Below are 14,137 nucleotides of genomic sequence, written 5' to 3'. Positions count from 1 at the left end.
GCTCACGACATAGAATCATGCATGTCATCCACAACCCTTAGTTGTTCATAGCATCTTGAGACCAATGCTCATATCAACTAGAGATGTACACTCATGGGATCCTGACTCATTCATATCATTCATAACTCTAAGTTGTTCATGATTACTACTCAAAAAGTGATATTTTATAGCTTGCTATTAACTCTTTTAAACACTTTTGAGTAGTAGTTCATACCTTTTAACTCAATTGACATGTTAAGGACCCTTGCAATCATTTCTAATCAAATTGTGTTAAGTTTTGGTGTTTTTGATACCTTTTTGATCACCAAAGCAATCCAAGAATGAGGGAGATCTTTATATAGTCCATGGTAAAGCAAATGGAAGCTCATTTATATGAATAATCCAAGCTTTGGAGCTTTGTAGTCCTTTGCCAAAAGCAAATCAAGAATGCAAGGAGGAAAAACAGAGAGAGGAATCTAACATGAAGAAATCCAAGAGGACAGCATCTGTAGGACACATTTCGAGCAGTTCCTGGAATCCATGTATATTATATATCATTTCGAAGCTCGGGAAGTCAGAAGTCCAACACTTCAAACGGTATGCAAATCAGAGCTGAAATGAAGAAGTTATGGCCATTGGAAGACAACCGCACCAAGCTGAAAGGCAATTTCGCAAGCTGCGAAATCACAAAATGCAAGCTGCGAAATCAACTTTTTCTTGCGAAATGGACACTTTCAGCTTGCAAAATGGACACTTTCAGCTTGCAAAATTTTTGCAGGACATGTAGCAAGCTGCAAAATCCACCTGTGTGCTCCCAGATATTTGCGATCGACTCTTTTAGATTTTTTATTCAGATATTTGTTGTTTAAATCCCTATTTTCTCCTTGTAATCCACCAATCATAGGATTCCTTAGTTAGAAAGCAAGAAAAAAGGGTGAATAACCTTTCTATATAATCAATTGTAATTTTCTTTTAAGGATATCTCGGGAGTTTGTTCTCAGAGACCAACTTTTGTATAGTTTTGAAGAAAGTAATACACAGAGCTTTGCTCTGCCTTACCTACTCATTTTGATTGTATTTTTCTCACTAGCCAAACAAGATCCGAGGATTTTTCCTCAAAGAATGAGTGGCTAGGCTTTTTGTCTTTTGGATTTGAGGAAGCTGGGTAAGGTGTCAAATGCAAAAATTGGAAGTTTTGTTGTTTCAGCTTTTAATGAAGAGAAAGTGTGACCCGTTAATGGTTTCTATGTTTTTAGTTAACTTAAAACTCCTTAAATTCACCTGGGTCAACACTTGGTAAGGCAAGTGGACTCCGTCCTTTGAGTTACACTAGTTTATCTCTTGCGAGCCTTTGGGAGGTGGTTTAAAGGTATGATTTTCTAGAATAGCCAACACTTGGTAAGCTTTTGGACTCTAAGGAGACATCCATTAGTTATCTCTTGCGAGCTTTTGATGGGTAATCCTAGGTTAAAGATCACCTTGAATGGCCAATACTAGGTGAGAGGTATGAGCCATTGCAAGATGCATAAGTGAGAGGAATTTAGTGTTTGAACCCATTAAGGGGAAGCATCTATACCACACCGGTTTGGGAAATAACTATATGTTAACTCCCCGATGCGAGGAAAAGATTCAAGTGACCGAAACTCTATTTTTGTAATAGGAACCTGAGCCCAGTGATCCAAAAACTCTAAGAAACACTTTTCTTTGTAAGTAATTTCTGTTACTTTATTATTGGTTTCACTTAAAAACCAACCTTTTCAAACATCTTTATGTTTTCTTTTAAAGCTAACCTTGAAATGAAAAAACACCAATTCAGCTTTGATATAATATCAGTTGTAATTTGAAAAACCCATCCTAGTGAACGATCCTAGAGCCACAATGCTATGCTAGTTGAGGCTATCCTAGTACATGGTGAAATAGGTTATAAATTTTGTTGATTACTCCCATCTGAGGACCGAAATCAAGGTACACCAATTGATTGATCACCAATCAACATGACATACACCAATTGGGCACGAAATCAGTTCATAACATCTAAAGCCTTGAGCTTACTACCCAAAGTAGCTCATGTTATCCATAGTTGTGAGCTGTTCATAGCATCTAGACCTTGAGCTCACAAGTCCAAGTAGTTCATCTCATCCATACCCTATAGTTTTTCATAGCATCTAGAGACCTAAGCTTACGACCCAGAGTTGTTCATGTCAACCATAACCCTAAGGTGTTCATAGTATCTAAAGTGCTAAGCTCATGACCCAGAGTCGTTAATGTCATCCATAACCCTAAGCGGTTCATAGCATCTAGTGGCTTGAATTGATTAGGATCTTGAGTCATTTATATCATCTATAACTCTGAGTTGTTAATTGTTTCTATAGCTTAGAGCTCACAACGCAAAGTCTTTCATGTCATCCATAGCCCTGACCTATTCATAGTATTTAGACGCTTAAGCTCATGATGCAGAATCTTTTATAGAATTCGTAACCTTGAGTAGTTCATAGCATCTAGAGGCCTAAGCTCATGGGGTCCCGAGTCATTCATATCATCCACAATTTCGAGTTGTTTATAGTATCCAAAGCCTTAAGCTCACCACCCGAAGTAGCTCTTATCATCCACAATCTTGAGTTGCTCATAGCATCTAGAGCCCTTAACTCACGACTAGGAGTTGGTCATGTCAACCACAACACTTATTTGTTCATAGTATCCAAAGCCTTAAGCTTCTGATCTAAATTTGTTCATGTCATCCACAACCCTGAGTTATGCATAGCATCTAGATCCCTGAGCTCTTGACCCGGAGTCTTTCATGACATCACCAGACCTAAGTTGTGCATAGAATTTAGAGCTCTTAGCTCAAAACCTGGAGTCTCTCATGTTATAGACAACCCTGAGCTATGCATAACATCTACAGGCTTGAGCTCATGTCCCATAGTCTTTCATGTCAACCACAAACTGGAGTTGTTTATAGTATCTAAAGGCCAAAGCTCTTCAACCAGAGTCATTCTTATTTTCCACAACCTTGAGTTGTTCATAGCATTTAAAGTCTTGAGGTCACGCCTCAGAGACGTTCATGCCAACCACAAGCCTAAGCTGTTCATAACATCTAAAGGCCTAAGCTCACAGTCTTAAGTTATCAATGACAACACTGAGCTATTCATAGCATCTAGAGCCTCAAGCTCATAACTCAGACTTGTTCATCTCAACTAGAGCAAAGAGCTATTCATTGCATTTATAGCCCTAAGCTCATGACCAGGAGTTGTTCATGTCATCCATAGCCCTAAGCTATTCATAGCACTTATAGGCTTGAGCTAAGTATGTAGAATCATTCATATCATCCACAGCCCTAAGCGGTTCATAGTATCTAGAAGCCTGAGTTGATATGATCTAAAGTCATTCATATCATCCTCAACTTTAGGCTATTCATAGCATCTAAAGCCTTGAGCTCTCAACTTGGAGTCATTCATGTCAGCCAAAGCCCTGAGTGATTCATAACATCTATAGACTTGAGCTCACGGGATTATGAGTCATTCATATCATTCATAACTCTAGGTTGTTCATAGCATCCATAACCTTTACCTCACAATTCGGAGTAGCTCATGTGATCCACTGCCCTGAGTAGCTCGTAGCATCCAAAGCCCTAAGCTCATGATCCATAATAACCCATCTCATCCACAACTCTGAGCAATTCATATCATCAAAAGCTCTAAGCTCATGACTCAGAGCCATTTATGTAAACCAGAACCTTGAGGTGTTCATAGTATCTAGAGTGCTTAGCTCACAACCCGAAGTCGTTAATGTCATCCACAACTCTAAGCGATTCACAACATCTACAGGCCATAACTAATAGGATCTTGAGTCATTCATATCATCCATAACTCTAAGTTGTTCATTGCTTCTAGAGCCTCGAGTTCACAACCCAAAGTCCTTCATGTCATCCATAACCCTAACCTATTCATAGCATTTAGAGGCTTGAGCTCATGATGCAAAAATTTTCATAAAGTCTGCAACCTTGAGTGGTTCATGGCATCTAGAGGCCTAAGCTCATGGGATCCTGAGTTGTTCATATCATCCACAACTCTGAGTTGTTTATAGCATCCAGAGCCTTAAGCTCACCACTAGGAGTAGCTCTTATCATCCACAGCCCTGAGCTATTCATAGCATCTAGAGCCCTGAGCTCACGACCAGGAGTTGGTCATGTCAACCATAACACTCTGTTATTCATAGTATCTAGAGCCCTAAGCTTCCTATCTAAAGTCATTCATATCATCCACAACCTTAAGTTGTGCATAGGATCTATATCCCTGAGCTCTTAACCTGAAGTCTTTCATGTCATTGACAACCCTGAGCTGTGTATAGCATCTAGAGGCCTAAGCTCATGTCCCAGAGTCTTTCATGTCAACCACAAACCTGAGTTGTTCATAGTGTCTAGAGGCTAGAGCTCATTAACCAGAGTCATTCTTGTGTTCCACAACCTTGAGTTGTTCATAGCATTTAGAGCCATAAGGTCATGACCCAGAGACGTTCATGTCAACCACAGGCCTGAGTTATTCATAACATCGAAAAGCCTGAGCTCACAACCATAAGCTATCAACAATAACTCTGAGCTATCTATAGCATCTAGAGCCTTAAGCTCATAACTCAGAGTTGTTCGTCTCAACTAGAGCAAAGAGATATTCATTGCATCAAAGCCCTGAGCTCATGACCAGGAGTTGTTCATGTCATCCATAGCCCTAAGCTATTCATAGCCGTTAGAAGTTTCAGCTAATGATGTAGAATCATTCATAACATTCACAACCCTAAGTGGTTCATAATATCTAGAGGCCTGAGCTAATAGGATCTAATCATTCATATCATCCACAACCCTAAATGGTTCATAGTATCTAGAGGCCTGAGCTAATAGGATCCAAAGTTGTTCATATCATCCACAATGCTAAGCTTTTCATAGCATCTAAAGCCTTCTGCTCTCAACCTAGAGTCGTTCATGTCAACCAAAGCCCTGAGGGATTCATAGCATCTATAGGGTCAACTGATTCATGCCCAGTTGAGTATTTTAATAAAAAATATTTATAAATCCTATGACCTTATACTGGCGTAGCAAAGCTACTATAGTATAGCAGCTCTAGGGTCGAACTCAGGGATGGGTTTTCACTCTACCAGTGATAGACTAAAGATTAGAAATTGAGTCTGATGATTTCCTTTGTCATAACTTAAAGTTTAAAAGAAAATAAGATTTGTTTTGAAAGTGGTGCTTGGAACTAAACTAATATAGAACTAGGTAGAAATGAAAGAAAGAAAGTCTCCCGGAGCTAGAGGTTGCTAGGATCAAGTTCAGGATGCAAATGGGGAAATTCCGGATTTTTCTTCTCGCATTGGGGACAACAACATAAAGGATGGTTGTTTCCCAAACTGGTATAGGTTTAACAATGAAGATTTAATCCATAAAACGTCAATAGAAGTGGAAGTCAAGTTCCATTAATGGCTTTAGACACTATGGGTCTTCACCTTGAGCCACTTTCCAATGGCTCGTACTTGATAACTAATGGACTGATGTGGATCTAGCAATAAGTATCCACAGAGACCTGAAGCTTACCATGTATTGGCCATTCAAAGTGATTCTAAGGGATTTAAAGCAAAACTTTAGATTTAAAAGCCATTTATGAACTCCAACTACTTATATTTAATGCACGAGAGTTTTCCACTTTAGCATCTGGACTTTTCACCTAGCTTCCTTCACTCCATGAAACCAAAAGTTTAGCCTCTCATCCTCTGGGAAAACATCCTCAGAGGCTATTTGGATTCCAAGAAAAATAAAATAGTAGAGAGAAAAAGAAAGCAAAAGAGATCTCTGTATTTCTCTAAGTGTAAAATTTACATAAGTTGGTCTCCTGGAGAAAGCTCCCCGAGAGTCACTTTTTCAGTGTTTACAAGAGAGTTTATATAGGAAGGTAATTTACCCTTCCTTGGATACTTCCTAGCTAAGGAATTACATGAGTGGCTGAATACAAGGAGAAAATGGAAATTTAGACACAAAAAATATCAGAATAAAAAGAGTCGGCACAAATATCCCAGTTTCGCACGTTGCATGGTGACTTGCGAAAATTTCGCAAGTTGATTTCGCAACTTAGAATCCACTTTCGCACGTTGATATCCAAGTTCACAAGTTGCAAAATCAACTTCGCATGCTGGGCTTCACCGTGACTACTCAGCTGCCATCCACTTTAAATTTCGCACGTTGGAGTTCCAATTTCGCAAGGTGCGAAATTGTCCCTCAGCTTGATGCAGTTGTCTTCCGAAGACCATATCTTCCTCATTTCAGCTCCAAATCATACACGGTTTGAAGCGTTGGATTCTTGACTTCATGATCTTTGAAATGGTATATAGCATGTATAAAATGAACTTCGGGAAGTGCTCTAAAAGTGCGAAGGAAGACTGCAGCTGCTGTCCCCTATTTTCCTTACTCTGTTTGTTCTTTCCTTGCATACTTTGAACGACTTTGGCAAAGGGCTATGGAGCTCCAAAGCTTGGTTCTTCATGAATTTGAGCTTCCAAAAGCTTTTCCATGATCTATATACAGCTCTCCCTCATTCTTAAATTGCTTTGGTGAGCAAAAAGCTATCAAAAACACCAAAACTTAATACAATTTGATTAGAAACGATTGCAAGGGTCCTTAACATGCCAATTGAGTTAAAAGGTAATAATTACTACTCAAGGGTGTTTAAAAGAGCTAATTACAAGCTACAAAGTAACATGATTTGAGTAGTAATCATCGACCTCATGGGATTATGTGTCATTCATATCATTCAAAACTCTAGGTTGTTCATAGCATCCATAACCTTTACCTCACGATCTGGAGTAGCTCAAGTCATCCACTACCCTAAGCAGTTTGTAGCATCCAAAGCCCTAAGCTCATGACCCACAATAGCCCATCTCATCCACAATCCTGAGCAATTCATAGCATCCAAAGCCATGAGCTCACGACTCAGAGCCGTGTATGCCAACCACAACCTTGAGTTGTTCATAGTATTTTGATCCTTGAGCTCACGACCAGGAATCGTTTATGTCATCCATAGCCCTAAGTTGTTCATAACATCTAAAGGCTTAAGTTTATGGTGAAGAATCATTCATATCATCCATAGACTTTAGTAGTTCATAGCATCTTGAGGTGTGAACTCATAGGACCCTAAGTCATTCATATCATCCACAACTTTGAGTTGTTCATTGCTTTTAAAGTACTGAGCTTAAAACCAAAAGTCTTTCATGTTGACCACAACCCTATTCATAGTATTTAGAGGCTTGAGCTCATAACTCGAAGTTGTTCATGTAATTCATAGCCCTGAGTTGTTCATAGCATCTAGAGCCCTAAGCTCATGACCTAGAGTCGTTCATATTAACTATAACCCTAAGTTGTTCATAGCATGTAGAGCCTAGAGCTCCCAATCCATAGTCTTTCAAGTCAACAATAGCCTTGAGCTGTTCAAAGTATCTAATGGCCTTATCTCATGACCTAAAGTCATTCATGTCATCTATAACCCTGAATTGTTCATGGGATCTAGAGCTCGTAGCTCAAAACCTCGAGTCATTCATGTCAACCCCAACCCTAAGCTGTTCATAGAATCTAAAGCCTTGACCTCAAGACCCAGAGTCTTTCAAGTCAACAAAAGCTCAAAGCTGGTCATAATATCTAGAGGTTTGAGCTCATGACCCGGAGTTGTTCATGTCATCTACAACCCTGAGTTTTTCACCACATTTAGATGTTGAGATCATGAGCTGGAGTTGTTGATGTCAATCGTAGCCCTGAGCTTTTCATAACATCTAGAGCCCTGAGCTCATAACCCGTAGTCATTCTTGTCAACCGCAACCCAGAGTTATTCATAACATCTACAGACTTGTCCTCATGACTTGGAGTCATTCATGTCAACTATAGTCTTGAGCTATGCATAGTATCTCAAGCTTAAAGGTCAAGACCCGTAGCGATTCATGTCAAGTACAACCTAGAGTTATTCATAGCATTTAGAGCCCTAAGCTCATGACCTAGAATCATTCCTATGAAACACAACCCTTAGTTGATCATAACATCTAAAACCCTAAGCTCACAACTTGTAGTCGTTCATGTCAATCACAACCTAAAGCAGTTTGAAGCATCTAGAGCCTTGAGCTCATGACCTAGATTCCTTCATGTCAACCAAAACCCTTAGTGGTTTATAGCATCAAAAGCCATGAGACCTATAGTCATTCATGTCAACCATAGCCTAAAGTTGTTCATAACTTCTAAAGCTTTGAGCTCACAACCTGGAGTCCTCATGTCAACCACAACCCTAAGCTCTTTATAGTATCTAACAACCTAAGCTCATGACCCGGAGTCGTTCAAGTCATCTACAAGCCTAAAACATTCCTAGGATCTAAAGCCTTGAGATCACGACTCCAAGTCGTTCATGTTAACCACAACCTTAAGTTGTTTATAACATCTAGAGCCTTGAGCTCATGACTCGGAGTCTCTCAAGTCAATAACAGCCCTAAGATGTTCATAGTATCTAGAGACCTGAGCTCATGAGTCATAGTCGTTCATGTCATCCATAACCCATTGCTATTCATAGCATTTAGAGCCTTGAGATCATGACTTGGAGTTGTTCATGTCAACCACAACACTAAGCTGTTCATAGTATCTAAAGTTTTAAGCTCATGACCTAGAGTTGTTAATGTCATCCACAACCCAGAATTATTCATACGATCTAGAGCCTTTAGCTCATAACCCATAGTCATTTATGTGAACCACAACCTTGAGCTACTCATAACATCTAGAGCCTTGAGCTCACGACTTGGAGTCTTTTAAGTCAACTATTAGACTTGAGCTATTCATAGTATGTAAAGGCCTAAGCTCATGAGTCGGAGTCATTCATGTCACTCATAGCCCTGAATTGTTCATACTAATCTAGAGCCCTCAGCTTATGACCTAAAGTTGTTTATGTCAACCATAGCTTTGAGTTGTTCATAGCATCTAAAGCCCTAAGCTCATGACCCATAGTCATTCATGTCAACCACAGCCTAGAGCTGCTCATTGCATCTAGAACCCTTAACTCACAACCTAGAGTCATTCATGTGAACCACAATCTTGACTTGTTCATAGCATCTAGAGCCTTAAGCTCATGACCTAAAGTCATTCAAGTCAACAACAAGCCTGAGCTCATGAGTCGAAGTCGTTCATGTCATCCACAACCCTGAGTTTTTCACAACTTCAAGAACCTTGAGATCATGGGCTGGAGTTTTTCATATCAATTATAGCCCTCAATTGTTCATACCATCTAGTGCCTTGAGTTCACGACCCATAGTCGTTCATGTCAGTCACACCCTATAGCTATTCGTACCATCTAGAGACTTGAGCTCATGACCTAGAATCATTCAAGTCAACCATAACTCTTAGTTGTTCATAACATCTAGAGCCTTGAGCTCGCAACATGTAGTTGTTCGTGTCAACCACAGCCCAGAGCTATTCTTAGGATCTAGGGCTCTAAGCTCAAGACTTGGATATGTTTGTGTTAACCATAAACCTAAGCTCTTCATAGTATTTAGAGGCCTAAGCTCATATCTCGGAGTCATTCATGTCATCCACAACTCTGAATTATTCATAACATCAAGATTCTTGAGCTCACAACCTAGAATTGTTCATGTCAATGACAACCTTGAGCTATTCAAAGCATTTAGAGCCTTGATCTCACGACCCAGATTCTTTCAAGTAAATAATAGCCTTGAGCTATTCATAGAATCTAGAGCCCTAAACTCATGGCCTAGTGTCATTCATGTCAATCACTGCCTTGAGTTATTCATAGTATCTAGAGGCTTGAGCTCATGACCTGCAGTAGTTCATGATATCCACATCCCTGAATTAATCATAGAATTTAGAGCCCTGAGCTCACAACCCTAAGTTATTCATCTCAATGACAACCCTAAGCTATTCATATCATCTAGAGCCATTAGCTCATGACTTCGAGTCTTTGAAGTCAATAACAACCTTGAGTTGTTCATAGTATCTAGAGGCCATAACTCTTGAGACATAGTTGTTCATGTCATCCAGAGCCCTAAGTTGTTCATAGCATCTAGATGCCTGAGCTCATGACTAGGAGTTGTTCATGACAACCATAGCCCTGAGTTGTTCATAGCATCTAGAGCCTTGAGCTCACGACCTATAGTTGTTCATGTCATCCACAACCCAAAGTTACTCATAGCATCTAGAACTTTAAGTTCATGACCTAGAGTTAGTCATATTAACCATAGCCTTGAGTTGTGCATAGCATCTAAATCCCTAAGCTCATGACTAGAGTGTTTCATGTCAACCATAGGCTTGAGCTATTCATAGTCTCTAAAGGCCTGAGCTTATGACCCGGATTTGTTCATGTCATCCATAACCCTAACTTTTTCATAGGATTTAGAGCCCTTAGCTCATGACCTGGAGTCGTTCATTTCAACCCTCAACCCTAAGTTGTTCATAGCATCTAGAGCTTTCAGTTTATGACCTAGAGCCTTTCAAATCAATAACAACCTTGAGCTAGTCATAGTATCTAGAGGCCTAAGCTTAAGATTCAGACTCGTTCATGTCATCCATAATTGTTCATAGCATCTAGAGCCTTAAGATCATGGGCTGGAGTTTTTCATGTAAACCATAAGCATGAGTTGTTCATATTATCTAGAGGCCTAAGGTTATGACCCTAAGTCATTCATGCCATCTACAACCCTTAATTATTCATAGGATCTAGAGCCTTTAGCTCATAACCGGGAGTCATTCATGTCAACCACATCCTTGAGCTACTCATAACATCTAGATTCTTAAGCTCACGACTTGGAGTCTTTCAAGTCAACATCAGCCTTGATCTATTCATAGTATGTAGAGGCCTGAGCTCATGAGTCAGAGTCATTCATATCATCCATAGCCTTGGGTTGTTCACAACATCTGGAGCCCTTAGCTCATGACCTAGAGTTGTTCATGTAATTTGTAGCTCTGAGTTGTTTGTAGCATCTAGAGCCTTGAACTCACGACTAGTACTCATTCATGTCAACCATAGTCTAGAGTTGCTCATAGCATCTAAAACCCTAAGCTCACGACCTAGAGTCTTTCATGTATTCAACAACCCTAAGTTGTGCATAACATCTAGAGGCCTGAGCTCACGACCCAAAGTCTGTCATGTCCAGTAGCCAAAGCTCATGACTTGGAGTCATTGATGTCAGCCGCAATCCTGAATTGTTCATAGCATTTAGAGCTTTGGGCTCATAACCCAAAGTCATTCATGGCAACTATAACCTGGAACTATTCATGGCATCTAGAGCCCTGAGCTCATGACCTAGGGTCGTTCATGTCATCCACAACCCTGAGTTATTCATAGTATTTAGAGGCTTAAGCTCATGATTCAGAATTGTTAATATCATCCACCACTCTTAACGAGTCATAACATCTAGAGGCCTTAGCTTATAAGATCCTCAATCGTTCTTATCATTCGTAACTCTGAGCGTTTTAAAGCATCTAGAGCCTTGTTCTCATGACCCGTAGTAATTCATGTCAACCAAATCCCTAAGTTGTTCATAGCACCTAGAGGCCTAAGCTCATGGGATCTTAAGTCTTTCATATCATTCACAACTCTAGGTTGTTGATTACTACTCAAAAAGTGTTATTTTATAGCTTGTAATTAACTCTTTTAAACGCTTTTGAGTAGTAGTTATTACCTTTTAACTCAATTGGCATGTTAAGGACCTTTGCAATCGTTTCTAATCAAATTGTGTTAAGTTTTGGTGTTTTTGATAGCTTTTTTATCACGAAAGCAATCCAAGATTGAGGAGAGTTCTATAGAATCCATGGCAAAGCAATTGGAAGCTCATTTACATGAAGAACCCAAGCTTTGAAGCTTTATAGTCCTTTGCCAAAAGCAAATCATGAATGCAAGGAGGGAAAACAAAGAGAGAAATCTAACATGAAGAATTCAAGAGGACACATTTCAAGCACTTTCTGGAGTCCATTTCATGCATACTATATGTTATTTCAAAGCTTGGGAAGTCAGAAATCGAAGGCTTCAAACGGTGCACGAATCAGAGCTAAAATAAAGAAGTTATAGCCATTGGAAGCCAATCGCACTAAGTTAAAAGCTGATTTCGTAGCTGCGAAATCACAAAGTGCTAGCTGCGAAATCAACTTTTGGCTGCGAAATGGAGACTTTTAGCTTGCGAAATTTCACAACCCATGTTGCATGCTGCGAAATCCACCTGAGTGCCTCCAGATATTTGCGATCAACTCTTTTAGATTTTTTCTTCAGATATTTGTTGTTTAAATCCCCATTTTCTCCTTGTAATCAACCAATCATAGGATTCCTTAGTTAGTAAGAACAAAGGGTGAATAACCTCTTATATATAGTTTGTAATTTTTTTTACAGAGACATCTCGGGAGCTTGTTCTCAGAGTCCACTTTTTGTATAGTTTTGAAAGAAGTAATACACAGAGCTTTGCTTTGTCTTACCTACTCATTTTGATTGTATTTTTCTTACTAGCCAAATGATTCGTTCCCAATTGGTGTCTCAACTGATTCATGTCCTCTCAATGGTCCCTGCCAGTGGTGCCATTTGATTCGTGTCCAGCTGGTGTCCCTTGATTTTTGTCCTCAGGAAGTAATCAACAAAATTTATAACCTATTACACCATGTACTAGACAGCCTTAGCTAGCATAGCATAGTGGCTCTAGGGTCGTTCACTGGGATGAGTTTTCACTTCACAATTGATATTAATCCAAAGTTGAATTGGTGCCTTTTCATTTCAAGGTTAGCTTTAAAAGAAAACATAAAGACGTTTGAATGAAAAAGGTTTGGTTTTAAACTAACCAAAAATAGTAACTGATTTTACTTACAAAGAAAAGTGTTTCTTGGAGTTTAGATCACTAGGCTCAGGTTCCTTATACAAAAAGGGAGTTCTGGTCACTTGTTTCTTTTCCTCGCATTAGAGAATTAACATATAGTTAATTCTCTAACCGGTGTGGTATAGATGCTTCCCTTTAATGGGTTCAAACACTAATTCCCTCTCACTAATGCACCTTGCAATGGCTCGTGCCTCTCACCTAGCATTTGCCATTCAAGGTGATCCTTAACCTCGAATTACCCGTCAAAAGCTCACAAGAGATAACTAATGGATGTCTCCATGGAGTCCAAAAGCTTACCAAGTGTTGGCTATTCTAGAAAATTCTATATGCCTCGACATAGAATGCTCTCGATCGGCAATCGGAGTTGCCCTCAATGGGCGAGCTGGTAAGGATAGGGCGCCTGGTGGGAGGAGGCTGAGACTTTGAATCTCGAGGTGCTCTGGAGGACTCTCCTGGCTCTGAAGTCTTGGCCTTCTTTGTAGGAGGACTCCTAGCTGGAATCTGAGTAGGGACCATAGGCATGGCAGCTGCTCTCCTCGTATGGTATCTGCCCTAGGGGGTAGAATCAGGTAAATGTGGGGTGCATCTAGCGGGGCCCGCACAGGGGTAGCTCTATGACTGCTCTGGGGAGCTGAGGTAGAACCTCCTCAGGTCTTAGCCATAAAGGAGCAAAGAAATGAGGCTTAGAGGCTTGAGATTGGGAAGGGTAGGGATGAAGAATCTCAAAATTCGCACAAGGGGAAGGGTGGTGCGAATTTCGCAAAAGAGGAATGGGTAGTGTGAATTTCGCACAAGAGGAATAGTGTTGTGCAAATTTTGCACCATGCACTATTCACTCTCCTAAAATCCGAAATTGGATTCTTTCAAATGGCAAAAATTTTTGGTTTTTGAGGGTGGGAAATGTTGGTTGAGGTAGGAAAGGAATTTTTCATGGTAGGCAAGCTTAGAAATGGGAGCTTTACAAGAAGAAAATGAGAGATTTTGAAGCTCCCATAGCCGTGGAAATGGGTTTCTTATGAAGAAATCGTGGCTTTGAATCCTTAGCTTGAGGTTTTGATTTTGAAAAATGAAGGTTGGGTGTTGTTGAGGGATGAATTTGGAGTGTTGAGTGAAGAAATGAAGGGTTTTTTATGGTGGAAGGAGGAGAAAGAGTTGAAAATGGAAGGCACGGACTGTTATGAACAGTGTGGCGCCGCGGCTATGGAATGAAGCTCTTGAAATGGCCTTCCATGGTGGGATTGAGGATGGGGGATGATGATGGAGAGGACCTTGTGGATGGAAA

This window comes from Vitis riparia, chromosome 16, assembly GCF_004353265.1.
Source record: "Vitis riparia cultivar Riparia Gloire de Montpellier isolate 1030 chromosome 16, EGFV_Vit.rip_1.0, whole genome shotgun sequence".
NCBI lineage: Eukaryota > Viridiplantae > Streptophyta > Magnoliopsida > Vitales > Vitaceae > Vitis > Vitis riparia.
This window is presented reverse-complemented; position numbering follows the sequence as displayed.